Below are 14,229 nucleotides of genomic sequence, written 5' to 3'. Positions count from 1 at the left end.
TAAACGTCATTGTGGGTGTATCCTTTCATAAGCCCACACAGACGATTGAGTGATCACTGTCCCCCACCCCCTTAGTATAAGAAAATGTGTGCTTTTTTGGCAATGATTATTTTCTTCTAAAAGTGAATTACAGTAAGTTGAACAGATGTTTCACCAACTGTGTATGGAACTCATCTGAAAAAGTGTATGAACCAGTATTTTTATTGTTTTAATAAAGCAATCATTATACCCACCGGTAAGGTTTGAAACTGGATTCTTAATAAGGGCATGTTCAACAGGCAAGGAGTAGATGGCATCACATGGTGCATTATGTTAGCATAATGAAAAATGTATCACTTAACATTGTTTGCATTATTCAGAGTTATACACATACAAGTGTCTGCTATAATCCCTTGCCAATATGTTGTCTTGGTAACCGGTTACCTGAACACCAGCTCAGCAGCTACAAGGAAACAAGTGTGGATAGTTATTGGCCACATTTAGTACAGAAATGGAAAACAAGCAATCTAACAAAAGATTAATATTTAATACACTTGCATATTCACTAACTTTGGTGTGCAAGTTTTGGTTGTATAAAGTAGAGCAGACTCTGCAATATGCAATACTTCCTTTCTATAAAAACATAGTCTGATCTGTAGCCAAGAGTTCCTTAAATGTATGATGAAAATTTTCTGGTAATGTGCATTTTAAAACCACCTTATGGTAAATTAGCAAGAAAGCAGATTTCCCCCCAGTCCTTAGTAAGAATAGTGCAGCAGTTGCATTAATTTCTGTCCTTAATTAGTAACTGAATTCTGAGCCAGCAACTAGACTGGGTAAAGGAAGGGAACTTGCTAGAGACCAAAAAGCTTCTCTACTGGTTTTGAATTGACTTAACTTGCTGCTAAATATTTACCTCATGGCAGACAAATGGCCGCAAGCCACTATTAGCCAAAGCAAAACTTTCCCACATTAATAAAGCTGACATTATTTGAAATCTTCTTCAAGGAGATTTCAGAACTGACTGCTCAGGAAAAGAAATATTTCATTAGTGCATTTAAAAGCAAACTTTGGGAAAGACTGAGCTTAACAGTTTGCTCAGGATATGTGACCTTGGATTGTGTGTGCATGGGACAAAGTGCCAGACCTTGCAAACATGGTCAAGGAGAGTATTTCCTGTGGTTCTGAGTAAAGTGCTAAAGATTAATGTGTCAGGGGGGCCACTAGGGAGCGCATCAGAAGATGGCTGACAATAACATCTCTCTGACCCACACGAGGTAATTTGGAGGCTGTGATGGGAGTAAATAGCCTCCCTACCCCCCCCCCCAGGATTGTGGGGTGGGACTGCCCTTGCCTGCTGTGCCCTATACCACCCCCGAATTTGTGGGGATGGGGGCACTAGGCACAATGCCCTCCTGTGGGATTTCGGCGCTCCTGGACGCTGTCTCTGATCTGCGCCACTAGCTGCAAGAACTTCAAAAGAAACAATTTGGATGAAGCGAATGCACATATTTCAAGGAAGAAGGGGGAGTAAAGACTGCTAACAGAAGAGATCTCTGATAAAACAAGAAGAGTCAAAGGAGCAAGTATAAATCACGAGAAGATACGCAAAGACTCGGTATGGCAAAGGGACTGATGGGGGAGGGGGAAAAAACCTTACTTTCTTTCTTATATGTGATTAAACAAGACCCCCCCCCCAAGTCAGAAATGTCGTTTTAAGGACTTAAGCTGTGGATTTAAGGCTGTGTGGAGATAAACTTTCAAACCAAAACATGTTTTGAGAAGAGCGTGGAATGTATAAGGGCTTTGGAATGACGCAGTTAAAAGTGCCGTTGCCATATTCGGAAGATCTGTCAGAGGACTTAAGTCTGAGAGGAGAAATAGAGAAATAGAGCTGTTTTTATATTGTGGGTGAAACTCCTCAGTGGGACTTAAGAACGACAGTTCTGTAATTAATGATGGAAAGAGTGCTGTTATCTATGAAGGCGATGATATATGGAAACCATCTTGATTCGAGGATTGGAAGAACGGAAAAATTCACACAGGATTATTATTGGTGTTTATCGGCTTAAGAAGACTATCAGAAGAGATCATAAAGAAAAAAGAGAAAATATATGAACAAGAGGTGATTGATGTGGAAACAGCAAGATAAGACTGGATAGAATTATGAACTTTGTTTGGACTGATTTGGACATTAACGCAGTAGCAAGAAGATGATCAGAATCCCCCTTCGGATCTTGAAATATGGGTCCCCTCAACAAAATTTAAAATTTGGCTTTGTAATTCGGAATTTGTGATGTGATTTGATTTGATTTGATTGGCCGGTTAATAAAAATTATTAAAAAAAAAGATTAATGTGTCACTGAAGGAGGAGTGAAAATACACCAACTAAAAATATTATTTCGGACACAGCACGTGCACATCTTGAGGCCACCTAGACCTTTTGACATGTAGTTTCGTGCTGATTGTTGCTAAGCAAATAGCCTGGAGGGGGCAAACTGGGCCAGAACCATGGTGCAGGGGAAGGGGGGGGCATTAACACTTTGCCCCCACTGCACTCCTTACACTTGCTAGTCACAATGGGATGCAAGCTCCAATTCGTAGCAAGTTACGTGATGGCATCCTACATGACAATTTGGTATGCAAGCTACCCTAAGGAAGAACAAATATGACCTCCCTCATCGGTTGTAAACAGAATACAGGACTGGGTATTGACCCTTTAGCGTTAGTAGAGGGAAACCAGTGATTGGCAATACTGCATTTCCATCAGGACTGGAGAAAGGCTCTATATACAGCGTTGAAAGCCATTGCAAGGCAGCAAGGTGGTGGCATAGTATACACACATACTGTGCAGTGTCATGGGGATTAGTCCCAGGCACCCTAATGCCTACAAAATGATCTAGAGATGATGGGGGGGGGGGGAGGCAGATGAGTTTTGAGAAACTGGTTATGTCATTCCCAATAGGTCTGCCCAGTGCTTTTTTTCTTTTCTAAAAAAATGTTTAGGGCTACTCTCATTTTCCTACTCATATTGAAATACTGCCCCTCAATGAGGCCAAACTTAGATTCACAAAATTTTTAGGGATATGAGTACCCCTGTGTTCCCCCAGAAAAAAGCACTGGGTCTGCCCCACTAACATTGCAGAAGATGCTGCTGCTGTTGTCATCAGGGTACAGCCTCTTCCTGTGTCACAATGAGTGCAACATATGTGAAGTCTCCCCTATGTAATACTGAATGCAAGTGAAGAGGGAAGGATGGGGGTGAGCAAAAGTTAAGGATGGGGGTTTGAGAGAGGACATTGTCAGTAAACAGCACAGAGGGGAGCCATTTGTGGAATTTTCCACTGCAGAAAGAGAGGTTTTAAAAGGACGTGAGTTTGCTAGAAAGAGTATTGAAGGGTGTTCAAGGTAAATGGAAAACACAGGATAGTGGCAAAAGGGAATACTGGGATCCAAATACGCAATAGGTTTGTGAAAAATTAGAAAAGGAGGAAAGAGAAGAAATACGGTAGTTCAGAGAAAGCGAGACCACTTCAGATGACTTCAGAGAAGCAACAACAGAAAAGGAAGGCTGGTGAGCGATTAAGCAATCAAAGAAGGTTTTAGCAGCGAATAAAGGTGGGAAAAGGGGGAGATGCCCCAGTTTGTTGGGGGAAGAAAAGAGTCAGGATGACATACTGGAGAGGCATTGACCACAAGAAATGGTGTGTGTGTGTGGCTGCAGCTTGTGGGCATATTGAAAGGAAAGATGAGACCTGTGCCTTTGCCATTCTCAGGCTGAGACAGAACATCCTAATGGGAATGCAAAAGAAACAGGGCGATGAAGGTGAAAGAGCAAGAGAAGTTATTAACATAAAGGTGACAGTGTGAAGAGAGGAGCACATATGAGCACCACCAGGGTGAATGCAGAATGGGAAATGCAGAGAGAGAGAGAAATAATGGGACTGTGCAGGACCATGATGCAATTCAGAAAGATGAAGAGGAAGCGACGCTAAAATAGAAAAGGAATGGTGGCTTCTTGCCCTCTGCTTTCAATCATGCTCAGACACCCTCCTTCCCATTGTGGGACAGGGCAAAATGCCTCTGGGGTCTCACCTGCAGCATCCTTTGCAATGCACTCAGCCACCCTGTAAGCAAAGTAAAGTCATACACAATGTGCATTATATTGCCAAGAAGTAGAGAACTGCATGTAGAAAACTTTCCAGAAAGCATCTGCCTATTTTAGAGATGGGAACATAACACTTAAACTTCAGAGATGTAATTATATATATCACCTACATATTAAAAAGCCTGAAAGACTCCCTTACTGAATTCCAGGTGTGAGTTACAGGCAACAGTGGGATGCGATTAACTTTATGTCCCACTTGTAAACTTCACAGATGTATTTTAATTGATCTATGTTTCTATCTTGCTCAGTCTTCAAGGAACTCAGGGCAGTGTTCAAGGTTTTCCCTATGACTGCTTCAACTTCCTCAAACCAGTCTTAGGAAGTAGGTTAGACTGCAAGTGAGTGAGTAGCTTATAGTCACCACCAAGCTCTACTGCCTTCCCTGCCACCACAGTCACTCCCCACACCGTCAGGAAGCTTACCAAGTGTTGGGTAGCGAGGCTTTTAGTCAAAAGGACTTTAGGACATTTGTTGTTCCTTGCCTTTTCTCCTGACTGGGACTCAAGGTGGCTTACAGATAAAATAGAAACAGTTAAAAACCTAGAAAAAGAAACCATAATTTAAAAATGTGTTTAGGTGGCTGGTTGACCCATTCTTTATTAGCTATAAATTTGGTATAGATAAGAATTAAGTTGAAATAATAAAATATTTTTTGTTTCTCTTTAGAAGTTCCAAAATGTTCAGGATTTTATGGACTCTAGGCTGGTTATAAACAACCTCTGCCTCTAATTGGATGTAGGCTTGTTTCTGTTCCTCAGATGCTGTGCTTAAAGTTATAGCAATACAGCCTGAAATGAGGTTTCAAATTTCTGTATGTGTGATTTTCTTTCTTTAAAAAGAGAATACTTCAAACAATGTTTGCAAATTGCTTGCTTAAAAAGCTGAAACATGCTCCAGGTCAACTGCTAGAGCAATTTCCCTTGTATTTTTTTGCCTCATGTATTTTGCCTAATTTCTCCTAGCTAATGAGGTTATGTGAGATTCCATCCCTCCCTGTATTTTCATTCTGGATCCAGAGCCTTGTGAGTGCTTGGATGTGCTAAATACATATGCACAAAGACCTCTGGGGTTTTTAATTGACATTTTGGAGTCTGAAACTGAAACAAGGAGAAATTAATTTTCTATGGAAATCTGTCTTCCTGGCTAGGAAACAGATTTAGTGAAATTAATCCTGCAGGTTATGCAGATCCCTGTCATGGCCAACCATACAGCCATTATAGTTCATACTTATGTTCGGGCTGAAGTGGGTAGCTGAAAGATGAAATGTTTCAACAACTTATTGGAGTGGTGCTCCTAATTTACCATTGCTAAACTTTTTTCTCCCCGCCCCCCAACAAAGGGTATTTTCTGTGGGGGGTTTTTGGACCATCACTTCAAGCAACGGTGAAAACAACAGTATTAGCCTCCTGGTCACGATTTAGCACCCCCACACCGCCCTGAACTTAGCATTGTTCAGGGACATTGCAAGGAGCAATGTCATGGAAGCGGTGTTTCTTAAGATGAAAATGTGATGCTCCCTTGTTGTTTCTGCTGCTGGTTGCTGCATGTTGTTTCAGTAATCTGGTTATATTTATTGTATTGGATTGTGGTGGTTTTTTTTTTAAGTATGTTATCATATTTGCTATTGTTTTGTTATAGTGTTATGAAATTGTTTTTTTACAGTGTTTGAAATGCATCCCTGTTCCTTTGTCGCAAACCACTTGGAGCATGATTTTGTGTGTGTGGAAAACAGACTTCCAGATAAATGAACGAATGAGTGGGAAAATGGCGACCCCCACAAACAAAAAGCAGGGAAATTCTTTTTATGGGGGGCAGGGAGTTGAGGGGAAACGAATCGCAAAGAAATTATCAGAAAAATGACCTCTGAGTAATGTTGTCTCAGCTCATAGGATAAGTATTCAGATTACAGGGTGTGATTCCTCCTCATAGGCCTGAGCCTTTGGCACCTCTTGTTTCGGGGAAATAAGCACTAACCTTGAGGCGGGGGGAGGGGAATCATCATCACAAAATGTTGATGCTGATGGATGCCTTATTTATGTGCACTGTTGTCTTATGTAAATCTAGCTACAGCCCTTAATGCTGTGGTGCCACTTTGATTTACACTGTGAAAGGGAGTGTGTGGGAGTATGGCAGTGTTAAAAACTTTCTGGTAACAAACAGCAGGTTGCCTTATGTTACCAGCATTAGCATTTGAGTTCACTGCGGCTGAACTCAATTTGTATCAGTGGAGATTTATATCAAGCAGTGGGAAGGCAGGTCATATCCCACTGCCGTCTGGCAGAATTAGCATCAAGAATCTAGACCATTACAGCAACAAATAAAAGGTAGTTAGAGGAATAAGTCATGTTCTATCAACTCCTTGTAATGGTCATTCTAATGCTATGGTGTCTCCTAGACCTATTACTTTAGTTTTCAGAGAAAAATCAATTTCTCCAGATTATTTCATTATAACTTTCTTTTCTTTTTTCTTTTTTCTTTTAATAGTTTGGATCATGAAACTTCTTCACCGCTTATAGAAAAATGCCTTTAGGTTTAATTATCATGATGGAAGTACGTCTTTATACTTTTTTATATATCAGTAGGAGTTAGTGTTCAATATTTCTTTTCTATATTGGGCGGCTTATCAGCTAAGCATTTTTTCAAATATGTGTTTATGCTCTAGACTATATTTTATATGTATTCATTACATTTATAGCCTATCTTTCATCCTAATGCACATAGGTTTGTACCTCCCCAAAGCCTCATTTAAGCTCAAAACTTTCAAGATTCCTGTATGGACTCCTTATTTAGCAGTTATAGATGTGAATAAAGAAGGATGTTTAACACTGCAATCCTATACATGTCTCTCAAAACGAAGCCCTACTGAGTTCGATTGGAGTACTTAAAAATTACTTCAGGTGTTCTTCAGACTACAATATCTACTCAACAAAGTAAATAAATAGATCCGCAAAGCCACATAGGTTTCCAGGAATAATATACTACAGGGTAGACTTAGAAAAGAAAATGACAGACCACCACTTTTTACTTACCGCTTCCAATTAAAAACACTCAAAACTATAATTAATGACCTACAGTTCATCCTGGACAATTTCCCTTTCACATACTGTGCATAGACCCAGATGTGACTCTGTCCCTATGTCTACTCTAGTAACATGATTGCAGAACCTAATAATGTCATCCATAACACTGATCACTCACTTGTCTTCCATTCCTTCCTCTGCCAGCGATGTCCTTTGTCATTCTACATAGCACAAACTAGCCAGTCTGTACACCAAAGAGTAAACAGAAACAAGTCTGGTATAAAAAATGGCAATCCCCCCAAACTGGTGGGTGAATATTTCAGCCTCTTGGGATGCTCTGCAACTGACCCTAAATTGGCCATACTGGAACAGAGGAACTTTCGAAGGAGATTACCATGTGAAACTGCTGAATTAAAATGCATCAAGAGATTCAGTGTTATCTCTTGTGGATTGACATATGTTAATTGGCTTACCAATGACAGAATGTCTGTGCTAATTCTGCATTACAAAGATATCTGCAAATGTGACATGAAAGCTGGCAATGTGACCAGAGGAGGAATGACCACTGGGAGGAGCACAGAGAGAAGAAAGACTATGGTGCATCTTTGTAGTACCACAACTACTGGGCACCTTCATCTGCCCCAACTGCAACAAAACATGTCTCTCCCATATTGGTCTCTACAGCCAATATGGTCTGTGTTATTATCAACAACTGGCTTGTGTGTGTGTGTGTGTTAACTAGTCACTGCTAATAATGTAATATCACTGTCTATACTTTTCCACAGGGACACAGGTGGCGCTTTGGTCTAAACCACTGAGCCTCTTGGGTTTGCCGATCAGAAGGTCGGTGGTTCAAATCCCTGCGACGGGATGAGCTCCCATTGCTCGGTCCCTGCTCCTGCCAACCTAGCAGTTCGAAAGCATGTCAGAGTGCAAGTAGATAAATAGGTACCGCTCCAGTGGGAAGGTAAATGGCATTTCCATGCACTGCTCTGGTTTCGCCAGAAGCGGCTTAGTCATGTTGGCCACATGACCCGGAAAAACTGTGGACAAAAGCCGGCTCCCTCGGCCTGTAAAGTGAGATGAGCGCCACAACCCCAGAGTTGTATGTGACTGGACTTAAGTGTCAGGGGTCCTTAACCTTTTTTAAAAAAACACAAAACACAAAACAAAAAACCCAAAACCCCAAAACCCCAAAAACTTTTCCACATTTCCTTTCCTTCTGACTTCACTGTTTACAATCCCCCACCACATACACCTGCAACTTTGGATAATGGCTCATACATCTGGTGCAGTATACTGAAGTCCCCAAAACCTTATGTCACAATAAATTGTTTAGTCTTCAAGATGCTACAATACCATTTTTTTCTGCAGTAGACTAACACAATTACAGTACTCTTATGGAGACTGTAATTCAGAAGTAAGTATTCAGTTAGACTTACTCCTAAAGAAAATGTGTATAGTACTTCACGTTTAGTCTAGTTGGAGTTTATCACACACTATCTTGAATTTAACATTACAGGGAGATTATATGAAGGGCAGAAGATACATTTTATGGAGAGAATCCTAGTAATTATTTTCCCTCAACCACTTATGCAACTTAGAAAGAAGCTGGATAAAATTCTAATTATGAAATTTGGAAACCTTTTTACTTGGCTGTGGGGGAGGATTCAAAAGAAAAGTATAAATATGCATGATATTTAGTGTCCATTAACATCATCTTACACCTGTCTAATTTACTGTAGCAATTATTATACGTAAACTGAAAAAACCTGACCTATTGATTCTTACACCTTTTAGCATCCAGAAATAAATGAATAACATTTGAAAATGTTGAAATGTCTTCGTTTTTCACTGGGTTGCTGGGCAGTTTCAACAGTGGCTACATCTGGAAGACAGTGCTGTATTTCTCAAAAATATCTGTTTTCTATTTTTCTGTTTTAAGATGCACATTACCAAGTTGCTTATATTGATTTGCTGGTCAGATTTAGGAAACCAGCTAATCTTGTTTCATAAGAACTTTGAAATGGCCATGCTGTCACAAGACATCTAAATCAGCAATTCGCCGGTGATAGTGACCACTGCTATATGCTTGTGAGCTATCACAACTATCAGAATCATAAATTTTATAGACACACTGGACAATATACAAATGAGGCTGTAGTTTTTGTTCACTTTGCCTAAGATAATTTGCTCATCATGTTGTCCTAAGGTTTGTCTGGCTTGGTTTTGATACGGTTTTGATACTGTTTACCCTGCAGGTCTTACAACATAGAATCATTGGATTAAAGTTGGAAGGGGTTCTGGTGGTCCAACGCCACTCCAATGGCCTGCTCAATCCTGTAGTTTTACAGGTAGAGCATCTCGTGTCTTAGATAAAAGATATACTGCTTTCGACAAAATGTCCACAGATGTGCTCTGAAGGCACCATCCAATATTGAAGCTTCAGCTTCAGGGCCGGCAATCCCAGAGGAGCCACAGAAGCAACTCTAGTCCACATTGCTTAAAATTTTGGGGTCTAATAGACCCAACTTGAGTGGCATGACTCAAATTGATTAATTTTTTTTTTGTATATATTTCAACAACCCCCAAGTTTGACAGTTAGTAGTACAGATGCTGTAAAGGTGTGGTGATCTGTCATGGAACAACCCCATTGAAGAAGATAACAGTGGTTACCCAGATCTCATTGCTGGTTGCGAAGGGGCCTTCATAAGAGTTCAAGATTCAGGGCCCCAAAAATGTAGGCTTGCCACTGCTCGCCCCAACTGGGCATCAGCCGTCCTCTCATACCATTCCCATTCTGTGACACTTCTAGGGATCATCACCAGCTTCACTCTTCCCTTGCTGTTCTTCAGCAGTACATCCACCCAAGGTGGTAGTGGGCAAAAACAGCCTTATCCACTGGAGTAGAAATTCTGCACCTTTCTAAAAAGGCTTTCTTAGAAAAATGCCCTGGTAGCACACATTCACATGCACACATGTGAATTTTGGAAGTATTTTCTCCTCCTCCTCTGGGTTATACATAGGACGACAGGTCCCTGTGCTACGCATCTTACAATCTAAAATTCAACACAAGGCAGAAGACTAAGATTAAAGTGCCATAATTAATTATAACACAGAAACTTGTACCCCCTAAAGAAAAGCCCTATACAAAAATATTATTCTGCCCTGCGCATCCTCTTTAACCACCCCACCCCTCTTGCCACTTTATTTGTGATTTTTCTGCCTTCTAATGTATTACATAATGAGTACCAACTGCAATGCTGAGGCAAGAAGTTTCAATACAATGTAACACTTTGTTAATTAAACAGCAAAGAGAAAATATAATTAGGTATGTTCTCTTACTTGGCTAATTAAGAATGATCCAGAATGCGAAATAATGATTTTAAACAACTGATGAATAGGGAGGAAAGTAATTTAGTTCAAATGGCAAAGCATGTGTCAGCCTTTGAACAGAAAGTGAGGTATTCAAGGCAGGCTGACTTGCTTCTGTCTGCTTTGACATTTCTCATCTTGACTGTGCAAGGTTTCTTCAGCTTTTATTTCTTAAATAACAATGGATATAGAAGCAGTGATACTTGAAGTGGAAAGCTCCATGGAGAATCTCTAGCGTATTTTAATTGCACTTGTTTTAATATCTCAGTTAATAGTGGAACACAACGACTGTGGCGTGGTGTCCCTATTTACCAGGAATGTTCTGGATTTAGAGAAGTCATCCCGGTTTCTGAATTGATCCTGGAATGTCAGGCTTTTCCTTAGGACATCCCTATTTTCATCAGAGAAACGTTGGAGGGTATGGTAGGATGTCCCTATTTTCACTGGAGGGTATGGAGTTATCCGACCTCGAAGCCGTCTGACAGCAATCCTGTATACGGAAGTTTTTTAAAAAAATGTTTAATGTTTTATTATGTTTTTACATATGTTGGCAGCTGCCCATATAGGCTGGGGCAACCCAGTAAGATTGTGGGGTATAAATAGTTAAATTATCATTATGGAATGGGACGTCCCTATTTTCATCAGAGAAATGTTGGAGAAATGCACTCCCCACATTAACCATGATCTAAAACTAAAGCTTGTTCTATGGCTTCGAGCTTGTGGTTTGTCACAGAGCGCTAAACCATGAGCTGGAATTTAGATGACATGTTAAGCCAAACCATGACTTAGTGCAGCAGAAAGACTGGAGAGGAACAAAGTGGTCATAGTTTCCTCTCCTAGAATGTGTACGGCCGTGTGTCTGCACTATGCCATGGTTTGGCTTAAGTATAATGTGCAAAACAGGTCAATGTCTTTTTCCTGAGATATTAAACATACCGAACTCATTTGTCAAACATAATCAAGCAGTGGCACCATTATGCACTGAAAAGGTTTCAGCTGAAAGGAAATAATCAACAGATATCTTCTAATTTCTCATTGGCTCTGATTTGGTGTATATCGATCAATTACCTTTGCAGATGTAGCCTAATTATTCAAAGTCACACAGGCCTTCCCGGATGTTAAGACTGATTTTCTTTACTGACAAAATGTCTAAAGATCACCAGGAGGTGCAACAACAACAAAAAATCTATTGTTCTACTGCGTTCCAATCCTGTTAAATCAACTTGCTGTTCGTGATAAATTAAGCCTGCACTGCAGGTCAGTGAATTTCTATTAACTGCTTATTATGGGAGAAAGTAAACTAGCACCATCAAGAACTTTGCACATCAACCAAGGCAAGCTGTCACTCTGTTTAACTTTTACAATAAATGCCCCTCAGACTCTCACATGTGAAGTAAGAAACACTATTTGGCATTTAAACTTTAGTTGCCAGCACACATTAAAGCAAATAATCAACGTGGATTGATTACACCTTCTGACATCAAAAGGTCAGAAATTGCTATGGTGCGTGCGTGTCTTAAAGTGATATATACTTAGTTGATTTATAAACCAATTGCTTTAAAGAATAATTTCCCCAGTTGTTTAATTTATATAATGAGCAGCCTCCTAAGATAAGAAGGAAGCAGCATTACAAATTGAAGCTACTCTTTTTACTCATTTTTTCTTCCTGCTAAATTCTTAACTGCTTCTGCTGTTACATATAAAATAAAAAATGTAAGAATTATGAAACTTATATAGAAACCCAAAATAATCCTGTTATTCATTCCAATTGGCAATGTTTTATGTTTTCTCTCATGTGTGGGGAATGGAAATAATTTAGAAGGTGATACAGCCATGCCTGTAACAGTGCCAGAAGCTAGGCAATAATCCTATATATGTCAGTTTAAGTAAGTCATAGAGAATTCAAAGGGACTTACTTCTAGGTTAGTGGATAAAGGTTTGCTACCTGGAAATATCTTACTACTGATAGCTGCTTCTCAAATGGAATATTACAAAAGGAAGCCTGAGATTCTATGAAAATGAAAATGTAGATCCTTCTTTATTGATTTTTTTGATCGTTATTTGACTACACCTTTCAAGTTCTATAAAGTATATAAATAACCATACCCAATCTCGCATTCACCCCTTGCTCCTGTTTATGGATAAACTTGGAGTCAGGCCAAGCCAAGTTATATATTTTTAACAGTGTGGCTTGAACCTGAATTTGGGATGAAGACAGACAGATGTTCTAAGTCTGCAACACTATGCACATTTACCTGGGTATAAACTACCAGAAACAGTGAGGCTCTGGGCAGCAGTGTCCATTGAGGTGGTTCTCTGGTGGCCACCATTTGCCACCAGCGCCTATTCCAAGACCATCAAGAGGAGAAGGGCAAGCCCACACTTTCTAACAACCAATGGCAACAGAGTAAGCAGGGATTGACTCAGTCATCACAATGCAACATGTGGTTGCTGACTGGATGGAAGCTCCTAGCATGAGCATGGGCTGTTAGCTAATCAGCTAGCCAGTAACCAGCCACCAGTCTGGTTGAACTGCAGGGCAATTCAAGTCCGCCCTCATCAGTCATCTTCCCCTCTACCTCCCAACAGTTCTGATATGGGCATGTTCCTTCCCTGCACCCTTCATTACAATACTGTGGTAATAGTGGTTCCAGTCCAAGAACCAGCTCACCAGTCACAGAGGTTGCCAAGGGGATGGTCTGTGTGTGACAGGAAAAGAGTGTGTTTGGCAGCAGTGGCGTTGCTAGCGGCTCGGATGCCCGGGGCGACGCACGCACCCGGCACCTGGGGGCGGGGAGAGTTAGGGAAATTCTCCCCACGCTGCTGTTTCAGGCAGTGTGGAGCCTGCAGGCGACCAAGCCACCATGTCAGTCCCAGGAGAGATGTCTGGCTCGGGCACGCTGCAGGCCCTGCAGTGTGGCACCCAGTGCCAGCCACGTTTTGTTGCGAGCCCATTTTTTTTATAAAAAACCCCCAACTTCATATTTTTGCCATTTTGACACTCCCTCATTGATGACACCCGGTGCGGTTGACACTCACCACACCCACCCTTCCTACACCACTGTTTGGCAGGAGCCTTGAGTCTCTAGCTGGGAACAAGAGAGGAGCACCATTTTCGGCAGGCTGGGAGAGATGCCTTGGACTCCAGTGCAGCATTGCTCTGTGGAACAAGCCGTTCTTGAGAAGACCATGCTGTAAGATCTGTACCCCCTCCATCTAATTTCAGGTGTAAATATATGAACAAATCATATCACTTAAAGCTACAACAGCCTCCACCAAGTCTTGATTCTTGAAAGACCACAAACCCTGGGTAAGTGCCTGGAAGTCGTCCCCCCTCCCCATATATTGCCACAGCTCAGCAGAGAGTGGGGATGGCACCCAAGCTTTGTAAGAGTGTGTAAAAACTGGCATGATGCAGTCTGTCTATAGTCTGGAAAGAGGAAAGATGGATCATTGGCAATCCCTACAGGAGGACAGATAATGTCTTCAGTGATTTGAAAAACTGCACTGTGTTGCAGGAAGTTGTTTCATATAGAGAAGGACAAACAAGGTTATTCTGTTTTAACAAATGAACTTGTTTAGAGCTAAACAGTCAGGCAAACCTCATTTGCTAGCTAAGACATTTTGAGCCGCAGGCTGAAAACATAAGCAAGTTTCAAGGTACTTTTCCTCTGAGAGTAAACCTAA

The 14,229-nt window shown here is 40.9% G+C and overlaps 2 long non-coding RNA genes across 6 annotated transcripts in view; one reads left to right on the top strand and one right to left on the bottom strand.

The window, feature by feature from the left end:
* Window positions 1–236: 236 nt before the first annotated feature.
* On the bottom strand, window positions 237–13,159 carry LOC309351027. Of its 2 annotated transcripts, none has more exons than XR_014160663.1 (4): window positions 12,798–13,159; window positions 7,346–7,411; window positions 4,570–4,687; window positions 237–442 (listed from the first exon to the last, which is right to left on the bottom strand). It is a non-coding gene; the product is annotated as an uncharacterized lncRNA (long non-coding RNA). The 2 variants fall into 2 exon arrangements; XR_014160664.1 differs by lacking the exon at window positions 237–442 and adding an exon at window positions 896–1,006.
* Window positions 3,225–14,229, top strand: part of LOC309351021 — a 71,385-nt gene continuing 60,380 nt past the window's right edge. For 2 of the 4 annotated variants that reach the window (XR_014160656.1, XR_014160657.1), the window contains exons 1-4: window positions 3,225–3,350; window positions 4,396–4,485; window positions 6,632–6,697; window positions 11,619–11,799. This is a non-coding gene — a long non-coding RNA (uncharacterized lncRNA). The remainder of the gene's footprint in view (window positions 3,351–4,395; window positions 4,486–6,631; window positions 6,698–11,618; window positions 11,800–14,229) is intronic. The other 2 variants (XR_014160655.1, XR_014160654.1) reach the window with 2 other exon arrangements.

This window comes from Podarcis erhardii (assembly GCF_964252035.2).
Source record: "Podarcis erhardii genome assembly, chromosome: 10".
In the NCBI taxonomy this organism is placed as follows: domain Eukaryota; kingdom Metazoa; phylum Chordata; class Lepidosauria; order Squamata; family Lacertidae; genus Podarcis; species Podarcis erhardii.
The sequence above is the reverse complement of the archived record's forward strand: the minus strand, read 5'-3'. Positions and strand labels throughout refer to the sequence as shown.